We start from the raw sequence: 21,873 nt of genomic DNA, 5'->3' as shown, positions 1-21,873 counted from the left end.
AGTGATCAGCGGAGGCTCTAAGGTCAAAAGAGTCCAGGCTGAAGACCTGGAAGTTGACTGGAGAAAAAGCACATGAATTCAAGGAATTATTTAGGGCTTTATCACCTCAACAAGAATGAAAAATAGGTGGTACTGAATAATGGCAGCATATCAAAACAGCATGTGTGAGGACTGCAGAACTGGTATGTGGGTGAGCCAGGTATGGAAATAAGGCACATAAGGAAAGCTGGTAGTGAAATGCAGAAGTCCAGGAAGTCATCAAAAGAAAGAAGGAGTGCAGGAAAAAGTGGGATATAGAAAAGATGAACCAGGCTAAAAAGGAATACTTGCTGGCTGATAGGCTGAGAAAGGAGTTGCATTAGCTAAGAACAAATCATTAGAGGCACTCTACCAGCCTCTGGAAAGTGACTCAGTAGATGACACAAAGAAACTCTATAAGTCTGCAAAGACAGAAAGATAAAGAAGATAGTCCAACATCCTTCATAAGGGATGCCAGTAACAACTTGTTTCCCACCCCACAGGAAATCAAAGGCAGATGGAAGGGAGTTCTTTCAGCAGCTTCTGAATGAAAAAAATAAGCATACCAGTGCCAGGTGATTGATAAATGGATACGCAGAGTAGTAGAAAGTAAGATGGCAGATGTGCAGTTGAGATTCAGATCAGGATGCAGCATAGCTGACCCAATGTTTGTAGTGAGACAGATAGTTGAGAAGCTAGAGATGAGGAAGCAGTCCAACAAGTCATTCCTAAACATGGAGAAAGCATATGACAAGGTCCCAAGAAATCTGATTTTGGCAGTCCTGCTCCAAGTCCCAGAAACATTGGTAGAATGAGTGCAGACTATGTAAAAGGACTCAATGACTCAAGTATGGACAGTGTTCACAGGGGTTATCAGTGAGAGTGGATGTGCATCAGGGTTCAGTTGCAGATCAAACAGGACAACATGCAAACAGGTTGGAGTGGATGGATTAACATAGTTGTTATATGCAGATGATGTGGCATTTTAGGCAGACTCTGAGCAAGAACTTCAGCAAAGGATAGGGGAATGGAATATAAAATTGAATACACTTGGAATCTTTACTCCGGTTCACTTACTGACTGAGCACATTGCATGCATTCCCCCTTGCAGTCCCACACATTTGTTAAAGGTATAAGCAACTATATACTATCTATATTGATATATATATATATATATATATATACACACATATATATATATATATATATATATCTACACATATATATATATATATATATATATATATATATATATATATATGTTTCATTTTATTTTTAATTTGCTAAACAGGGTATAGAGTTGAATTGACAGTTTCCAGCCTCATCTCAAAGCACTTTAATTACAAAAAAAAATTCTAAATAAATAAATAACAATGCACAGCATAGACTGCATATCAGTGAAGAAGCAGGTGACCATTAAAGATAAATATAATAATCTACATGAAAAAAGTACTGAAATACACTTTTAACATTGGGAAAGGTAAAAATAAATGTATTTTAAACAGTAACTGATTCCAGTTGCTCAACATCCCAAGCTTGCCCCTAGTGTGGTGTGCATGCCACTTTATCCTACAACACTGTTGGTTCTTTACCTGCTTGCTGATAGTTGTCTTCTTTCCCAGCCTAAGGACTCCAAAACAAGAGAAAACCTATACCGCTAAACCCTCCTTCTGATTATATTGTATGTACATATTTCCCTGATGCTTTTAAGTAAGAAATTGCCTTAACCTTACATTAATTTGTCTGTGTGGCACACATACCAAGCCTGGATATGTCCATCCCTTCCATTACATTCATCCTCCACAATCTACCAGACATACCTCTCAACCTGGAAATATCATAAACTGGACAAATGCCCATGAAAAATAAGGTACAAATCTGATTAACATAACATTTGCATACATACTTATGTACCCTGCCCACTCCAATGGAATTGTGGGATACTGACTTTCAAATGCCAACTGAAGAACAGGCAACCAAAATATAGCCCCAGACCCTGTAGTAAATGGTAACCATTTTTTTTAAATGTGTGGCAATGATGTTCACTGGGAAGGGAGGAGATAATGAACCCTAGGATTTTGTTTTTGGTGGCTTGCAGTATGTGGGTTTTGTGGTAAAAGTAGGGCATTTAATGGTATCAGTATTCTAATCTTAGCAAAAGAATATTATAGTTTGCAAGGACCTCCAAAAGTCATTCTCCATGGCCTACTGATCAGTGGTATAGCTAGAGTTTGTGCTGCCCAGGGCTGTCTTTGAGTTTGCTGTCCTTCCACCCTCACAAAATCATGGTTGAATGGGGCCCTATACACAGCCCTCCCAGCTGCAGCCATTCCAATGTCCCATTACTTGGCTATTTCGCCCCATTTACCATAAACACTGTAATGTGGATATTGCTTTACTTCTACAATGATCATTTGGATTTCATTTAAAACTTTTATTTTACATTTTATAGCACAAACACTAATAGACAGGTGCTAAACAAAGCAATACAGTCTCACAATTAAAATAGACTTAGCATTAAAACTTCTCTGCCCTTGAAAATCACATTAATTGAAACAGCATTGAAACCCACATTCAAAGAAAATGCATCTGGCCAGTGGTGGATAAAGATTACCTTTGGGCTGTTTTCAAATCATAGGTCCCTTGCATATGAAGCATACATGCATACTTTGATACACCTTCCTGATTGCATTAAATTATATTCCTTGTATAATACAGCACACGTGTTAGAGCATGTTTTAAATTTATTGTTTTGAATATTTCTTTCCAGTAAGCAATGAAACAAAATGCATAAACCAATAATAACAAAACTGTCCAATTCAGAACATTTCCATCATAAAATTCTACTCAAACATCTACAATCCACCAATATCAGTAAATATGCACAATCTCTGCAGAAGTAAAAGTCATCTAAATAATTCCATATTAAAGAGATCTGTAACAAATAAAGAGGTTGCTGCTAGCAAATATTTTATTGTTTCATCTACAAGTAAAGTACCTGTTGCCCTAGAAGAATAAATTCCCTATGTTACATTAAAATGATAAGCTAGTAATATTACAATAGGGAATGGATGGCAAACTGATAACAAGTTCATAGTTACTAGGTATCTCTGCCAAAGAGGACATTCTCAGGACTGTAGCATCCACCCCCTTTAAAAGTACAACACAGTACAGTATCAGCAAACCATCTACATCATCCTATGGGAGTAGAACCCACAGCCTTCTGCATGAAAAAGCAAGTATACTACCTGCTGTGCTACTAACAATGCAAACAGACTTGGCATAAACAGCACTAAACTTCTCTTCCCCTGAAGAACTTTGCAGCACAAGAAATCTGGAAAAGGCCATTATTTATTGGGGGGGCAAAAGTCCAAAACCAGGAAGTAGAACATATTTAAACATTGCGTGTATAATCTTAAAAAATTGCTGGAATATAATGTTTTGGTGTTACCATGCATTTCCTGAACAATAGGAAGACCAAAACCTAAATGGCTATAATTATTTAATTAATTCAGTTCTCACTGATTTGCCAGAAAACCACAAATGTTAAGAGAAACACAGACCAAAAGTATGAGCCAAACATTCCAGATACTCTGTGAAACTTTGGACAGTTAAGACCTATGGACTTAAGTCCTTGAATCACAAGTGGTGTTATGGATTGCCACACACACACACACACACACACACACACACACACACACACACACACACACACACACACACACACACACACACGCACACACACGCACACACACACATGCACGCACACACACACACACACGCACACACACACACACACACGCACATACACACACGCACACATGCACACACGCACACATGCACACACACACACACGCACACACGCACACACGTCAACATTGAATTAAATACCATAAAGGACTTTGAATGAACCTGCTTTCCATTACACAGCATCTCACACTTCAATGCAACTACAGCACAATGCACTTTGAGAAAATACTTAAACACAGCACAACAGATTATGAATGAATCTGCTTTGGACCTCAAACCAGTAAATGCAGAGAAATTCGGTGCGATTGAGAGAAATACTACCAGAACATATCTCCCATTTATTCTCTATCTTTCCTTTCAAAAAGAAAGAAAAATTATGACACAGGAAAGAAAAAGAAGAAAACTCTTAATTGCATCCACACTTAACTGGCATTACTTAAAGAGAAAGTCAGCTTTTTACATCTCTACTTTTTCTTGTGGATTGGACTCATTCCTAGTCTAGTGTTCTGTAAAATATTAACTGTATATTCCAGCTCACTCGACTGGACCTGAATTCACCTGAGTAACTGATTGTTTTTTCCATTACTGCTGTGTTATTATTGCTAGTCTGGCTTCTCATCTCCCTTTTTTACATATGTTTCTAATTAAAATGCCGCAAGTATACTGTATTCTTGAAGTGCAAAGGTAGTCTCACAGTGAGTCCCCACCCCCTCCACCTCACTTCCTACTGAATTTATAAATAGGTCTTATCTCCCTAGTGTCATTTTTAAAAGCTGATTCCAGTTGCTCAACATCCAGACCCACCCCTAGTGTAGTGTGCACACCACGTAAGTAAGCTTCCATATATGAACTTGTAGGCAAATCTAACTTATGTTATGCTTATTTTAACTACTGAATGTGTGCTAGATGTGTATATTCATGGTGCATATTGCTGTTGTACAATTTTGTGAAGTGTTTAAGGTAGAAATGTGTGTGTGCTAATGGCCTGCTGACTCTGAACTGTTGAAATTAGTTTTAGCCACACCATAGTAGAACGCAGCTGAGCATCAGAATACTAATTATAGCGGTATTGTTTTATAAAATGCTCACTGTATGTTAGTGTAACGTGATGTGAAACTGAAGTATCTAACACATTGCACTGCTAAAGAACCTGTTTTTAGGTTTAATTGCTGACATAGATTTCATGTTCAGACTTGTTGATGTTATGTTAGATCGCTATCCTTGTACCTACTATCTACCCTGCTAGCCTGTGTTACTATACATGCAATAGCTCTATTCCTATGAACTGCTGATCTACTGATCTATATTAATTTACTTCCTCTTGTATCACTGTATTAGTATGTGCTTGTGTAATTGGAACCTGTTCTAATAGTGGCCTTTAGGACAATTTGCATTGTTTGTCGCCCACTGCATACTAAAACGCCTGTTAACATTTTTCTCCTAACATATTCTCTCTCTCTCTCTGTCCTGTTTCCCTTTAGTTTATCCTACAACACAGTTGCTTCTTTACCTGCTTGCTGATTGTTCTCTTCCTTCCCATCCTACGGAGTCCAGAACAAAACAAAACCTATACTGCTAAACCCTCCTTCTGATTAGAGTGTATGTACATATTGCCCTACTGCTTTTAAGTAAGAAACTGACTTAACCTTACATTAGTTTGTCTCTGTGGCACATAGACACCAAGCCCGGACACTTGCAGTTGACCCCCTCCATCCCCCAATCTACTAGAACATACCTCCCATTTATTGTCCATTTTAATTTCAAAAAGAAAGAAAAATTGCAAAACAGGAAAGAAAAGGAATAAAACTCTCACACTGTATCCATACTTGACCGGCATTACTTAAAGAAAAAGTCAGCTTTTTTCATTTCTACTTTCTCTTGTGGATTTGACCCATTCCTAGTCTAATGTTCTGTAAATATTAATTGTACATTCCAGCTCACTCGACTGGAGCTGAACTCACCCGAGTAACTGATTGTTTTTTTTTCATTACTGCTGCGTTATTCTCACTGGCCTGGTTTTTACCCACTCCGTCCTCTCTCGCTACACTCAGGCTCACTCCACTCCCCTATCCTACCCCCATTCCCACCCACTCCTGCTTCATCTAGATTTATACTTCTCTAACTCTACCAACGTTACAGCAGCCATTCACAGGCCAGACTTCAATTTCTTTCATCTAACAACTAAACCTATTATAACCACCCCTACCTATAACTTATCGTTAATTCAATCAAAATGTAACCACCCACCAGCAAATTTACAAGCCTTATACCCACAAACAAAACACTATTCATCTTATCAGCTACCAGCTCAATTACCCCTATTACATTCTACACTCTAAACTATCAAAGTACCCTCATAATAGGCTTCAACTTAATAAGAAACACTTAACACCCAACAGCTCTATACATTACAACTATCTCACTGCTACTACTCTTATACTCCATCACCTCACATTATACTGTACTACAACCCATCAATCCCCCTGCTTGGCAAACCTCTTCTCTATTCCACCTAAATAGACCAGTACACTATACCATAGCTCCAACCCTTTTCTATACTAGCCACATAGATTACCATGCAAACACATTTCATCCTCTAGCTACCACATCCCAAACCTGTCTAAAATAGACCAGACTACAAAACAGGCTTGTCAAACTCATTTTATACCTTATTAGGGAATTAAATTGCTCCAGGGACATACATATTAATCCTGGTCTCATTCCCCAACATATTACGGTAAGAAGCTCTATCACACTCAGCCCTAGACTATTACACCATTGTAACAATTCTTCCCTTCTCCTCCTTAATATGAATGTAAGAAGTATTGTAAACAAAGTTCATAATCTGCATGCATTACTCTCCCTATGTGCTCCTGGTATTGTAATATTAACTGAGACATGGTTAAAGCCTGACACTAACAGTAACAAAATCATAGCTCCCAGGTACAATATTCTATGTAAAGACAGGGAAACTATAAGGGGAGGGGGAGTAGAAATATTGACTATTTAGAATTAAACACCCCTGATTTTTAAAAATACAAAACTAATCTTTGCCAAATTAAAACTTACCCTCAAAAAACACATTAACATTGTAAGTGGTTATATTCCCACACTAGAAAACATATTACAATGGATCTCCAATTCCCTCCCTCAGGAAACATTCCTTATGGAGGACTTCAACACAGACTGGCTCACCTGGTCTTCTCAGAACCCAACATTTCATATTAGCTTTCATGGATTCACCCAACTCATCACATCTCCTACTAGGACTGATAAATCTTCCAAACCACAGTCTATCCTCAACTGGATTTTGGTTAACAACCCCACCCTATATTCACAATCAGGCTGTCTCCCTGATGGCCTTCCTGTTGAGAACCTGCACTCACCAAGCCAACCAACCCACCTACCACTTAATCAGAAAAAAAAAGCTTAAACTCAAACACTTTCATCTCCACTCTAAAAAGCTGCAACTGGGAACCATTTAGACTACTACCCCTAGAAGACGCTGTTAACTCCTTCAAGACCACTTTCCTAGATATATTAAACTGCCATGCATCTCCTAAAAATATTAGGGTAAAACCTAACTATGCACCCTAGCTAAGTTAAGAATGCAGATCCCTACTCAAGGCTAGAGATAAGGCCTGGGATCAGTTTCACAAAAATAAAACTAAAATCGCAAGACAAGCATTACTGTATGAGAGAGAAAGTGTGTGTGTATTTGTGTGTGTGTGTGTGTGTGTGTGTGTGTGTGTGTGTGTGTGTGTGTGTGTGTGTGTGTGTGTGTGTGTGTGTGTCTTGTTAGTGGGACTTTTAGGGAAAGGGTATTTGCAGGGGTTGGGTTAATGATAGTATTAACATATAAGAAAATTGTGATTACTCAGGTGTGCTAACCTTAACCTTGACCTTAACTCTAGATAATATTCGCTTAAAGATATCTGCAGTCCAAACACCTACTGAACTTATATTTCATTTAAACGGTATTCTTAAAAAGAATAAATGATAAATGCCTTTGGTTTCTTATGGAAAAAAAGAGTTCAATTATGTATGGAAATTCTGATCAGTAACCTGCTATGCAGCTTTTCCTTTTTTATATGCTTTCTTTTATTTAAACTCATTAATGTATAATGCAGTTGCCTGTTTGAGAATTGCTATGCAATCAACATAAGAGGCAGATGCACTTCTTGAATTCCTATATCAGTATGTTTCTCATCTATTTTGTTAGAAGAACTGAAATTGTTCCCGTTGTCAGACAGATGCATACCACGGTTTGGTTACAGTCCAGGTAGAAAAAACACATTCATTAGAATGTTTTATATTTCATTCAAAGCAATGTACATCAACTCTGCTTCATATTATGTTCTCATTAAAACAGCATTATACAATAAAATGCCAGTCCTAAAGAAATACAGTTAATGTGAAATTATTTAAAATAAAAATTTAATGTAGAAAATCTGATGTGAATGTTGTGGCTTGAATAGCCTTCAGACGGTATATAATTAAAAAAACGTACAGCTGTGATATGTAATACCAGCTGAAAAGATCTTAAATCCTTGAAAGAATGAACAACTTTGCAGTAAGGTATAACATTTAGTAAGGCTAAACAAAGCAGCATGTTTAAAAGGAACAACTTGAAAGCAGATGAGTGGGTGAGTAATTTCAGGCTCAACACAAACAAGAATTTCAGAAATTTGTCGGATTCTCATCATGTAGTCCTACAACATTTACACCATTTTCATAAGAAGGGCTTTCATTCAGTGAGGTATTTAACTTTGCTATTTCCACCTTTTCAATTTTAAGTAAAAATTCAGTCCAGCAACTGGATTACATAAGCCAACATGATAAATAAAAATAATGATTATACATGCAAAAGAATCACCTAGAAAGGAGGGAAACAGCATCTTTTGAAAGAGACAGCTTCATATCAATTCACATAGTATGAATCTGGCATGGTGTATGTAGAACACATCATAACAATAGAAGAATGCAAACAAAGACAGATTTATAGGCAAAAGTATGCATTCTCCTATCAGATGGATTTAGTGTTACAGGAGATTTAAGAAAAAAGTAAAGATCTAAGAAATTGTATGGTGAAGTGGTACAAGAGCTGACGAAAACATCTACTACGAAGCATTTTGGCTGTCCTGGAGCTATATGATAGACCTTTCTTACTTTACAGCAGTTTCAGATTTTGGAGTATATTTCTAAGCAGGTGTCTTCCAACTGTCTATAAAAGGTGACATAAGAGTCCTATAGTTGAACTGCTAGGTCTTGTTATTAAATTTCTTTTAAGGTAAGGTTTGTGACCACTGGTTAACCTTGTCCTGATCCAACATTTCCGGGTCTTGTACCAAATCTATTCCCTTGGCGTTTGACTAGATCTGTTCCATAGTCTTACAGGTTAACCAGACGGTGATGATGCTGACATTGGTATATAACTCAGTGGCTATTTAGGGAGTCCTAGAGTGTTTGCAACAACCACCAGGAAAGAACCAGAATATCACAACGACAGTCTTAGAGTATTTTTTTTTTTTTTGGGAGGGAAGCCACAGTACTGTCAGACTTGTTACACTGCAGCATGGCAGGATGGTGAGATAAGTCAACAAAAAGATGAGTTATGAAGATGGAGAAAAATAACATCTTTCTGACTTGTCTTTAGATACACTGGAGGAGATGATTCTTTTTTAAAACAGGTCTGTTCTCACAAAGGAAGAAAAGAAGAGGTAAATAAAGAGTTTATCAGCTTGGGTGACTGGCTAAGCAGAGACACATGTCTGATGCTTTCAAATGCTTCAGATATGATAACATGATCTGTGTTGTACAAAAAAATTGGTTAGGCAAGCCGCTAAGGTTGTGGTTTTACATTATCCTTATTTCATACTAGAGCTTTTGAGTAAATCCATTCCATATTTGTATAGGTGCCTGACATCTTGGTCTTGATCAGGCCTTTTAAGGACTTTGGAAAACAGATGGAGAGCAGACAGGGATGTATAATGTATAGATGGGGAAAATATATGATAGGACAAACTACACCCTGTTTTCATAAAGTGGAGACATGAAAACTGAAGAAAAATGATTTGAAACAAAGGACTGTACTTAAATATATCAGAGATAAAAACATTTGTGTCAGTGCAACATTGACTGGGAAGATAACAGATGTTTTAAATACCTGCTTTCTGAGATATTGTGCTGAATTTAAAGAAAAGGATTTAACGATACTTGTGTATGTGTGTTGGTAGGGGCTCTGTTCATGAATTAACATGCCTGCAAAATTGCCAGAGCTATGCTAGGTTCTCTTTTGCTGAATTTGGAGATATGATGCCATAGTACTTTATCTCAATTTTACATATTTTCTTTAGATTGAAATAATAATAGTAATTTTCCTCAGTGGGATTCATTTTCTATTTTATTCCATCCTACATGTATTTATTTCATAACCTGCTTAATATTCTTCATAATTTGTACAACATATAAAACTAGTGTAAACCTTGTACACTAGGATAGAAGTCCTTGAGGAGTTTGGAAGCAAACTCAACAAACACATTAGAGAATTGGAATGAATATCCTTACTTATAAGGATATATAGAGTATCTCCTGCCTTGCTCTGCTGATAATATAAACATATATGCTCATGATGTATTTCTCCAGATCAGTTTTAAATCATATAGAAGTGCTTGCTTCAGCTGTTATGAAATACAGTATCACTGCACAATTTAGAGTGATGGGAAGAAGACATAAAGTCTATCAAGTTTAAATGACAAGAAATGAGTTTTGCTAGCAAGAATCTTTCAAACTTTTAAAAGGCAGATCTTGCCTCTTGAACCTGGTCGACTTCTTTGAAACAGTTACCAAAGCCATAGATGAAGGGAAGGTAGTCCACATAGCCTACCTGGACCTCGCAAAAGCCTTCGACACACTACCCCACTCAGTCATCATAAATAAGCTCACCAGCTTAAATATCAACTCCTATGTCACAAGATGGGTTGCAAACTGGCTCAGGGATAGGACCCACATGGTCAGAATTGCAGGTGCCATGTCAGACTCTAAACCAGTTACAAGTGGTGTGCCACAAGGCTCAGTCCTGGGACCTCTCTTGTTCGGTATATATTTCTCTGAGGTACAGGCTAACACGGATGGACTATGGCTGACCAAGTTCGCAGATGACTGCAAACTGGGTGCCATAATCGACTCTCCGGCTGACACAAGCATCCTCCAAAAGGGTCTCACAGACACGGATAACTGGTTCCAGAGCCATGGCCTAAAGCTAAATGCCAAAAAGTGCATAGTCATCCCCTTTGGGAAAAACAAAGTTCCCACAAATTACCACATAGGTGGCAATCCATTAAGTACGGAAGAAGTAATTAGGGACTTGGGGACCCAAGTAGCTAGTAATCTCTCCTTTGCCAATCATGTTGCCAAAGTGGTTAGAAAGACCTTCTATATTGCCCACCTTATCACAAAAGGGTTCACATCTAGATCAAGAGAGGTCATTGTGCCCCTCTACTCATCACTTATCAGGCCCATAATTGAATACAATGCCCCATTTGGGATGTACCTTACCCGACACCTGCAGTAACTGGAAAGACTCCAAAAGTACCTCACCAAGAGGATCAAGGGACTCAAACAGATGCCCTATGCAGTTCGGTAAAGAAACTCCAGCTCTACTCAGTTGTGTACCGCCTAATCAGGGGCGATCTGTGTCTGACGTATAAAGCCATGTCCAACCCAGAATTAATGGACATGCTCCACCTCAGGAAATCCAACCTACTCAGAGGCGATCTGTGTCTGACTTATAAAGCCATGTCCAACCCAGAATTAATGGACATGCTCCACCTCAGGAAATCCAAATCCCTTAGAGCTACATGCTCCAGGGACTTGAACCGCAGCACAGAAATAAACAGGACATGCTGGAGGGACAGATTCATATCTCAGAGGCTCCCCTCACTCTGGAACAAAATCCCAATCCATGTTAGGCAGAGCCCCTCACTGACCCTCTTCAAGAGAAATCTTGACGAGTAGATGGGAGATCATAAGTTGACCCCTGGGATCTCTTCTGTGTCCCTGCTAGACAGAGGTACAGTAAACTAACCTTAATAGGACTACCTTCTGTGACCTACTGTACAGTGGCACAGTCAACTAATATAAAATGGGTGGCGAAAGCCAAACACACTCTGGCTAGGCTTATAAATGCCCTAGGGCAGATAGCCTAGTATCAACCTATGAACCTATGAACCTATATACAGTTGCGAATGTGAGGACTTTACATCAGAATAAATTCCTTAAGGAGTGTAATTTCCTTAGGAGTTAGCAGACTCTGGCTTGTGTTAAGAATACTTAATAGGTTTGTGGACTGAAAAGAAATGTGTACTCAGACCACTTGGAATACTTGAATTTTCCTGAAACTCAGTAGTGTATTTTTCTGGTAACAGAGACAACGAGAGCTAACTTAACCATAAATAGAATTGCTTACTTTTTGGTTAGATGGACAATGTTATTCCTAAAAAGATCATGACCCCCATGTATGCATTTTAGATTATGCATGGTGGTGTCAAGCCATGCTTTAGATATGACAATAATATTGTGTTGGCAAGCATTATCCATATCTCCTGTTATCTGTGTATGCAATAAGGTGCAAAGAGGTGTTTATGGTACAGATACTACTTCACACCAGGGGTGTTGAGCGATATATTTGAAGATCATGAATGTGCAATAATATCTGTACCTTGCTCAATATCAAGTGCCTAATTGCATTTATAAAATAGGCATCTGTATTTTAAATTCATACATGTATATATGAGAATTATAGGCTACATAGTATATTTAATGAATAATATTTCATTGTTATACAGGGGTATTATTTGCTAACTGTCTGGAGTTTTAGGATGAAATTTTCATGGTAGTTACTTAAGGTAAATTCTGTCAAAATATTGTTTGTTACTTTGTGCTTCCATCCATCTGTAAATGTGGACTGGCCTTATTGTATGGTTGCTGTTCTAGTTTCCATAACATTTTTATTGTTTAGCCTTACCTTTTGTGCTATTTTTAAATATATTTTTATTACAGAGTCTTCTTACATTCCAGGTCTAATTTAGAAGGAATCAAAATATACAATGAGAGAGAAATTTGGCAACTAATGCTGATATTTTGGAAGCTTTTAAGGAAAAAGGATTTATGACTAAATATAAGGGGTAGGATTCACGAAGCCTCCGTGTAAGAGTTATAACTCTTACATGGAGGCTGCAGTTAAACGGAGTGATGTCAGCATGCTCTGCATATTCATGAGAGCAAGCTGAATCACACCTAAGTCTAACACGGTCCATGTAAGACAGTAGGGGGCGTGTCCGTAGGCCGAGCCCTGCAAGCGGACACGCCCCCAGAAGAGTAAAAGTGCCCAAAGTAAACACCCACGACAGAGTCCACGGAAATGTGAATAAACACAACACAACACATGCCCCCACAGACTATGAACAGAAAATATATAAATGAACATGTGATATATTTTTTTTAAATTGTAAAGATGTTTAACCGTGAGTGCGCTCGTTTGCGCGGGTGTGCCCGTAGCGCAGCTACAGTTAGCAGTCAGTGGGAAAGCATATAAGAACTAAATATGCAAAGTAAGCCAAGAAGCAATAGCGTAGCGGTAGAGATGTCAGCTAAAGAGCAGGCATTCATGGTTCGAGCCCCCACAACACCAACTTTCATTTTTAGAAAAATAAGCACGAAACAAGTCCCTGACAAACATGTACACATATAAAATCACATTTTATGTAAAATGTAATGAACTAGTCCATTTATTTTGAAGAAATGTGAGGTAACAAAACAATAAAAAAATGCCAGATGTGCCTATAGCTGAGCTACAGTTTAACAAGGTGAGTGCATCTGCCCGTAGGGGAGCAGTGGTTTAACAGGCGCAAAATGAGTGCCCGTAGGTGAGCAGTGGTTTCACATGCTAAAACTGTGTGCCCCTAGCTGAGCTGAGCGTACTATGTGTGCTGACAGCCAAATGAAGTGTATGCCAGCGCACCACGTTTGCGCGGAGCTGCGCACCGCGCCAACAAGCTAACCGACGGGCAATGTTGAGCAAGCTGTAACAAAACTGCCTTTACACAGGCACACCCCCTAGCCTGTCTAGACAGTCATAAAATATAAAAAGCAGTGGCCAGGTTCGAACCCAGGATACCATGCACCATAGTCAAGGTACTGAACAACTAAGCTACGACAGCTGTACTCAGAAATGCAGTAATAGCAAATATATAGGAATGAATAGAAAGTGGAGCATGACAAAGCAGGTTTTGTGAAGTGGATACAATTCCAAAATGGCCAATCACAGATAAGTGCGGGAAAAATGGCATATATAAGCCCCATAGGCGGGAATACACAGCATAAACGATTGTAGAACTGACTTGCAGCCAGAATGTCAGGTGTAGGTGAGGGTAGTTGCTTTTGAGCACAGAGGTGGGGCATTGAGGAGTCCAGATACATGGTCTGGCTCCTAGTCCACAGTCATGAGGCCCACCTCATGCAGGGCCAGGTCCTGTGGGGAGCATATAGGGCTGAGGCATGGGACCGGTTGGCTCATGCTCTTACCAGTGCCACAGGGATTCCAAGGACTGGTGAGCAGGTCCGTCACCACCATGCGGACCTGAAGAGATGCAAGCAGGACCAATTGAACATTTGGATCCAGGAGGCCCGGCAAATGCCCAACGCCCCACTACTGAGTAAGTTACATTTAATTATGTATGTAAGAAATTAAATTAGCTGATATTATGGAGATGTGTATTCCAATATTACTTCAGTTATATTACAGCTGCAGGTGTCCGTTCTGCGAACCGCAGAGCCTATGGCGATAGGCTGGTGTGGTTGCACCACCAGGCAGGTCAGTAATCCACTCCCATTAACTGTAAAGAAATATAAAAGTATGACAGTTAGCAAAAGAGTGCAGTGTAGTCACTAAGTAATAAAATGTGCAAGTAACAGTGTAAAAGTGTTTGCAAGTATTGCTTGATTACAAAAGTGTGTTGCAGTCTGAAATCCAAACAGAAAAATGAAAATGTCTGAAATAAAGTCTGAAATAAAGATGCCCCACCTATAATATCATAGTGCACAACCTGCAGCAGGTTGAAAAGTACAGCTGCAGAAGATGAGCAACTCACATGTGTGAAATATATCCCTGTTGAAATACTGAAACATGACAGAAGTGAGACTACTGGAAAGGATTGTAATAACTACAGGTAAAACATGTCAATAAAGCCTAGAAGTAAGTACCATCCTGAATAGTAAAATGAAAACAAGTGAGAGGGTGTGAGAAAGAGTTATGAATCCACCAATAAAGTAGTAATAACCCTGTATAAAGTATACTGCAGTCAGTACAGAATGAAATGAATGTGACAAGTAGAACCAAACTGCGAAATGTGTCCAAAGTGTTGCTGCAGCTGGAATGTGTATCCCAAAATCTGGATATGCTGCTCTCAGTCTGCAATATGCAGATAGTATGATTGTCTGAAATATCAAACATCCACAGTTGTCTATAGCTATATAAAGCAAATGTAGCGGGATGATGTAGCTGAACAAAGCCAGATATGAACGTGTACGAATAACAATAAAATGTATATTGATGTAGCAGTAACAGTCCTTTCACCAAATTGAAGTAGTTATCATATAGGAAACTGTAGTTAGAACAGTAGTGTGTATATATCTGTAGTTATTAGAAATGTACAGCATATGTATTGGTATTCAAAGGTGTTAATAATATTTTCTTCACCCCACCCTATAACCACATATAATCCATTCCACGTGAAAATGGTATGTGCAATCACAATTAACACCCCTGGACATTTGTCCTCATGGGTCATAAATATTTGCATGTCCGTTGATGCATCTGCCCTGTTCATACATCCAAACCTGATGGCTTGTTGCCATCAATCAACCCTGCATGTTGTTGGACTATGTATTGCTGTTCAAATTATGCATGTGTTATGCTTGCTGTTCAATGGTGTGAATATCTCGGTGTTTGGTTAATGGGAATACTAATGCATGCTGCTACAACTAATTGCGAATGGTATTGTATGTTACTAACCCAAACTGTCATGACATAATGCAAAACATAGAACGACAGGGAACGCGGGTTCCAGCGGACCCACCTCTCCCACCTCAGCTGGCGAGTGCACCTGGCACTAGTGCCCAGTCTGGACCCTCCTCCGGTGGCCCTGTGCCACCTGCGGGTGGAAGCGCTACAGGGGATGGGGCCCGTCCCCCCTCTGCAAGCGTGGCCAGAGGAGAACCACCACTCACCCTCCGTAGCGTCCGGACTGTGGTGCATATGGAGATCTGGGACTCTGTTCTTGAGCCCATACACCAGCTTGAGGCACAGGTGGCACAACCTACAGGCATGCCTGTTGCCCGGCCTACACAGCCCCCAGCACAGCCCCATCCTGGGCAGTGAAGGAACAGTGGCAACTGCCCATGAGTGGGGATATCAGTTCTACTGTTGCCATCTGTGGGCTCATGGGCTCTGGATATCCAAACCTCCGTCCCCGTCAATTGTGTAACCTCCCCACACGTGTCATACACCGCCCCTGTATGCGTCTTGTTTGTCTTGTCTGTTGACCTACCCAACCTACCTCCCCAGCTATACCGACTTCCTTCACCTGACATACCACTCTCACCTGAAAAAAAAAAAAAGGGCACTCTGTACCCACAAAAAAATTACGCCCCATACATAGCTGCCCATTCCGCACATATGTCTAACAGACATGGAAACTATCAATTACAATTGGCTGTACAACAAGTATTATTGTTGTCCTTACACCTCTCTCAGGGGTGGAAGGTATCAAATGTCACACCAAATTACAAACATATGCACAGCTGTTGCTGATGAAGAAATGGGCAGCTACGGGCCTTACCTACATCCCTCCTGCAAATCCCAAGCTTGTTTCCCTACTGTCTTACCCTCTTTGTGACCCCTTTTTCATCACTTTCCTGTCTCCCCATTTTCATTTCTTTCAAAGAAAATAGCGTGGGTGTGCGCAAGAGTAAACACGTTTAAGCAGTTGTAAGCGGGTGTGCTTGTGCGTGAGCTAACGCTAGTGCATGTCGTGAGCTCCGTGCAAACCAGCGCTAACCCGGTTACAACTGCTTAAAAGTGCCTTAGTCACTCTGATTGACAGGTCCTGTAGTCAGTTCAAAAGCAAAATAAAATCCCACTGTCAGTCCCAAACCCAGGACCTTGGAAACAGTAGTCTGCATGACTTACCACTAAGCCATGACTCTTATACAAGAACATTGTGCTAAAATAAATATATCATGTAATAGTAGGAATGAATGTAAAGGGAATATAGGATGTGTAGTACACAAAGCATGTCATTTAGAATTACTGTCAAAACTAGTGGATTTCCATAATAGTAGTGTGTGAACAGAAACACCCATGCTAGTTGGTAGCTAGTAGGTAATAATGTCACTGTAGCACCTTGCAAGCCACACACATACTCACAGCAGGATAATCACTGCCCATACCCCACAACCTCTTACAGGAACACATCTGGACCAAGTAATAAAATATGTGGAGCAAAGGCCCAAAATCAGGGACACATTACAAATAATGTTACAACAAACGCAGACAGTTCAGAGAGTAACAGGGTCTGCATTTTGTGGGATGTTTGGAAGGGTATGAAGTCTGAAACTTGAATGTTTGTCACTATATTCTGACTTGAGCCCAGAGTGATTTGCCAGAAAAAGATGTGCATGAGATATTGACCAAAATATGAGGCAGAAATGTGGACAACCTGCAAATATTTGTACACATGAGAGGTCTGACACCACCATATTTGAATAGTTAAGAGCCTAGACATAGCAACAGTGAATGACTTACAGGGATGCCCCACAGACTCCATGTGAAATGTACAAACAGTAGGCAGAAAGGTGTAACAACACATGCAATGGTAAGTATGGAGTCCTGAAAGTATTCACCACTTGCATGGCAGAATAAGTGTCGTAATACATATGCTCATGCTAACCCACAGTCACAACTGCAGCATACCAGACAATTTAATGGGTGTACCCCACTGATATGTACAATTCCATGAGGCAGATAACAGATGAACCTGAGAGTGTCTGGGGCCTGCTCAGCAGCATACTCAAATACCCTAATAGATGTCAAGGCCCACACCATAGCCAGACCACACTGCATGCTGTAACACCCTAGCAGATATAGCAAGCATTCCAAGGTGTGAATGTACATGGAAAATAGGAAAGCTACAGCAGCACACTACAGTCAGGACACCTAGCAGGCATACAAATAGTGACTGTAAAGGGCAAATATTGAAGCCTTAGCAACAAAGTGCAAGCAAAAATGAAAGGAAAGCACACACACACACACATTAACAGTAGTAGTAGTTGTAGGTGTCAGTGTACATACACAGTTAGTACAGGAAACTGGAGAAATGAATGGAGGAATGTTAATCTACAACACAGCTGGAAATATGAGAGAGATACCAACCTTTACACTCACAGAACATTGTCCACAGCATACCAGCATGGTCCCTGCCCTTAAAATCTGAAAGGGCTACGCCTATCTCACATACCTTTTTATAGCACTGTTCTGAAATCACAGTGAGAACTGCAATCAGTACACAACTGGCTGCATGCAATTAGCAAATGCTGGCTAACAATTGGTGCAGAGGCCATCACATGGACATATGCAGATACCTACAAAAGTATGCTGTACTCCCAGTCCACACATGCAATACTTTCATTGCACCCTGAGGAGGACGTGAGAGACAGACAGACAGACAGACAGAGAGAGAGAGAGAGACAGAGACAGAGAAAATTGAAATTAAGCAGACACAAACAAAACTGTTCAGCAACAGCCACCTGAAAGCTGACAACTGGCAAGTGGAGCAGCAGGACAGAAAACCAGATGGCAACACAAGCAGCTGTGACAAACACAGGTAATGTAAAGTAATACTATAAAGGTCTACATACTGTGAACCCTCCATATGTGTCATTGGTCTGTATCCATATGTATATGAAGATGTGTAAAGGGCAGGGGACATAGAGCAACTATCAGTGAAGGCTGTACATACATTTGTATGTGACAGCATCTATGTGCACATACCAATGTAGGTTGACTGTACGTTGTAGTACAATGTACAAAGTAGGTTTCACAGTTATGTATGTTTAGCAGTATGTTAGTGTGTGTATACAGTATGGTAGACAAACATGTTGATATACCTGTCTATCATATGGATACGTATGTATGTCAAAATATGTATGTATGTATATATATATATATATATATATATATATATATATATATATATATATGATATGCATATATGTATACATACATAGAGAGAGATGTAGGAATACATAGACAGATGTAGATAGATAGAATATGTACAAACATATATATGTAATGCACACATACAGATATAGATATATGTAGATACATATACATAGACAGACTGATCTGACTATCTACAGGTATGACTGTATCTGACGAACTCAACACCCCTGTCCCACCCCTCTGTCACTCTCACCCCTCTGTGTCCCCCTCTCCATAACTATAGCAATATATGTATATCAATATATATATGTGTATATGTATACAGACATATATATATATATATATATATATATATATATATATATATATATATGTATACATATATAGATATATCTATATACATATATATATATATATATATATATATATAGAGAGAGAGAGAGAGAGAGAGATGTATATATATTCTGAGTGAGGCACATGTGTACAGATGTATTGCAACAGGTGCCTGGTGACAAAGGCATGGAGTGAACACCAGTGTCAAAACTGGAGTACCATACCCCATTTCAAATCACCTACACCAGTAACCACCAGATATGTGATTGGCTGCCCACCACTGCATGTGTCAGGGGTAAACAGGGTCATAAATGTGTACAATAATGCCCCCAATGATATTCACAGTGGCACACTATTCCTGGAATACCTGCACATGGTATGTGTCAGCAGACATGGTGTGTCAGCTATGGACATGTAGGTCGGTGTACCCCTCCACACCACATAATGGATGCCATGGTATGGACCTCACATGACAGCTACAGATATGGAGAAGAACACGGTGACATGTACAACACTGTGACAATGCACTCAAACACATTACCAATGCACAGTGACTGACAACACCACAGAGTACACACATACTACCCATATAGAGGTTACCACTCCCGGATTTACATATGTAAGTCACACCCATGACAGATGTCCAACAACCATAGTAACACCTCACACCATCCACAACCTAAATGACTGCTGTGTGTCATCCATACCACTGCAATAGAGAGCACATGTGTAGGTAAAAGTTCCTACCCACAGATAAGACATATCCTGCAATAAACCACACAGTGTTAAGAAGCAAGACTCCCCATGAGTACATGTCACACATACCCCTGCTGAATGTTAGTCAGATAGGTAATATGCCATATGAGTCACCCTGTGTAACTGTGTGACAGCAGCAGGTACCATTACACCACATGTGTCACAATGGTCAGGGTAGCAGAACAGTATGCTGCTGTAGTCCCAGGGGCAATAGCATATTGTATAGTATTGTATTGTAATGTAATGTATTGTGTTGTATTGTATTGGTATGTTGAGGTGCCTCCTTCGTGGAGTGTAACCACTGCTGCTGTGTGTCAGTGTACCGGTACATATCCTGTAGTCAGGCTAGTGTTACATAGCACTTCTATATGTGTGTTTAGCTCCTGTCAAAGTTTATGTAGCATGCAACTGGGGATACCATCAGGTCCCAGTCATGTTGTGTATTCTGCTTTCATGAGGGCGGCTCTCACCTGGACATTTGTGATGACAGGGAGGTTACAGTCAGCTGGGATAACTATGTCTTATTTTGGAGGAGAGGGCGGGGTGACACCTGCACTGAACCTGTCTGCCACATTGTTGTCAATATCTGTGGTTTCAGTGAAATATTTGTTGTTGTGTACTAACTATGGGCATAGAGGATGGATTCTGACCAGGTTGCTAACATAACTGAAGAAGACCTTCTGGTTATCAGTAGTGTCCCTCTTGATTTCCCTCTGGATGTTTGTATGATGGAAAATAGATCCTTACTAGTGCTGCTCAGACATGCCTTCCCTTTATGCAATTATGCTCTGTCTTGCAGTAGCTGCCATCTTTTGTAATACAATCTGTCTATGGCTGGGGTCCACCAGACAGGATGCTGTCCCTTTGTGGAGAGTGTCTTGGTCATATATGGGATTGCATGATCCATGCATTCTCGGAGATGTCTGTAGAAAGCATTTGCGTAGGGGGTCAGCATTGTGGGTTGTATCTGCCACTGGCCCAGTGGGCTGAAAGGATACCATGTCACTGTTACAAAGTGTAAAGTTTGCATCTGCAATGTTATTCGCTATAGTCGTTTGTGCTGGTGGTGGAGGTGGGATATGTATATCCAGGGCAATTAGTGTGTGGTCAGCTCACAGTAGTTGATGATGTAGGCCATACAGTACCTAGATACAAAGCCCCAGAGTGAGGAGGTGCTCTGGACCTGAATCAGTGTTCTGACTGCTGGGGTTTGGTAGTATGTCGTATGGAGTGTGCCAGGTACTGTTGCACAGTTGCTGGCTGAGCACTGATACCTGGCCATTTACATGTGTATCCACCAATAGACAGACAGATGCTATATATGTGAGATATGTTGTATCATAACAGTCGAGTAGCATGTGTAGTATGTGTGCCAAATTCTGCTGACATATATTGCTGATATCAGGTTATTTTCTTTTTCGGGTACATGGCTCACCCGTGGAATCCCGCTTACTCCACAGCTGAGGATGAGGAGATACACAAGAGCCTGGTGTGGGATTATGCAATACTCTTTTCTCGCACCAGCCAGAATCAGCAGGAGAGGGCTGCACTGTGGCAAGACCTGGTCCATTGGGTAAATGACATAGGCACACATAATAGGACATATGAGCAGGTACGACATCACTGCAGTGATTTAATCAGAAATGTCCACCAGGGTGCGTCGGATATCCACAGGCAACAGGTCGCCACAGGTGGTGGGGTGGCTACACATCCCCCACTCACCAGACTGGAGGGAC

Source organism: Protopterus annectens, chromosome 3.part0 (genome assembly GCF_019279795.1).
Source record: "Protopterus annectens isolate FY-2018-M chromosome 3.part0, PAN1.0, whole genome shotgun sequence".
NCBI classification, from domain to species: domain Eukaryota; kingdom Metazoa; phylum Chordata; order Ceratodontiformes; family Protopteridae; genus Protopterus; species Protopterus annectens.
The sequence above is the reverse complement of the archived record's forward strand: the minus strand, read 5'-3'. Positions refer to the sequence as shown.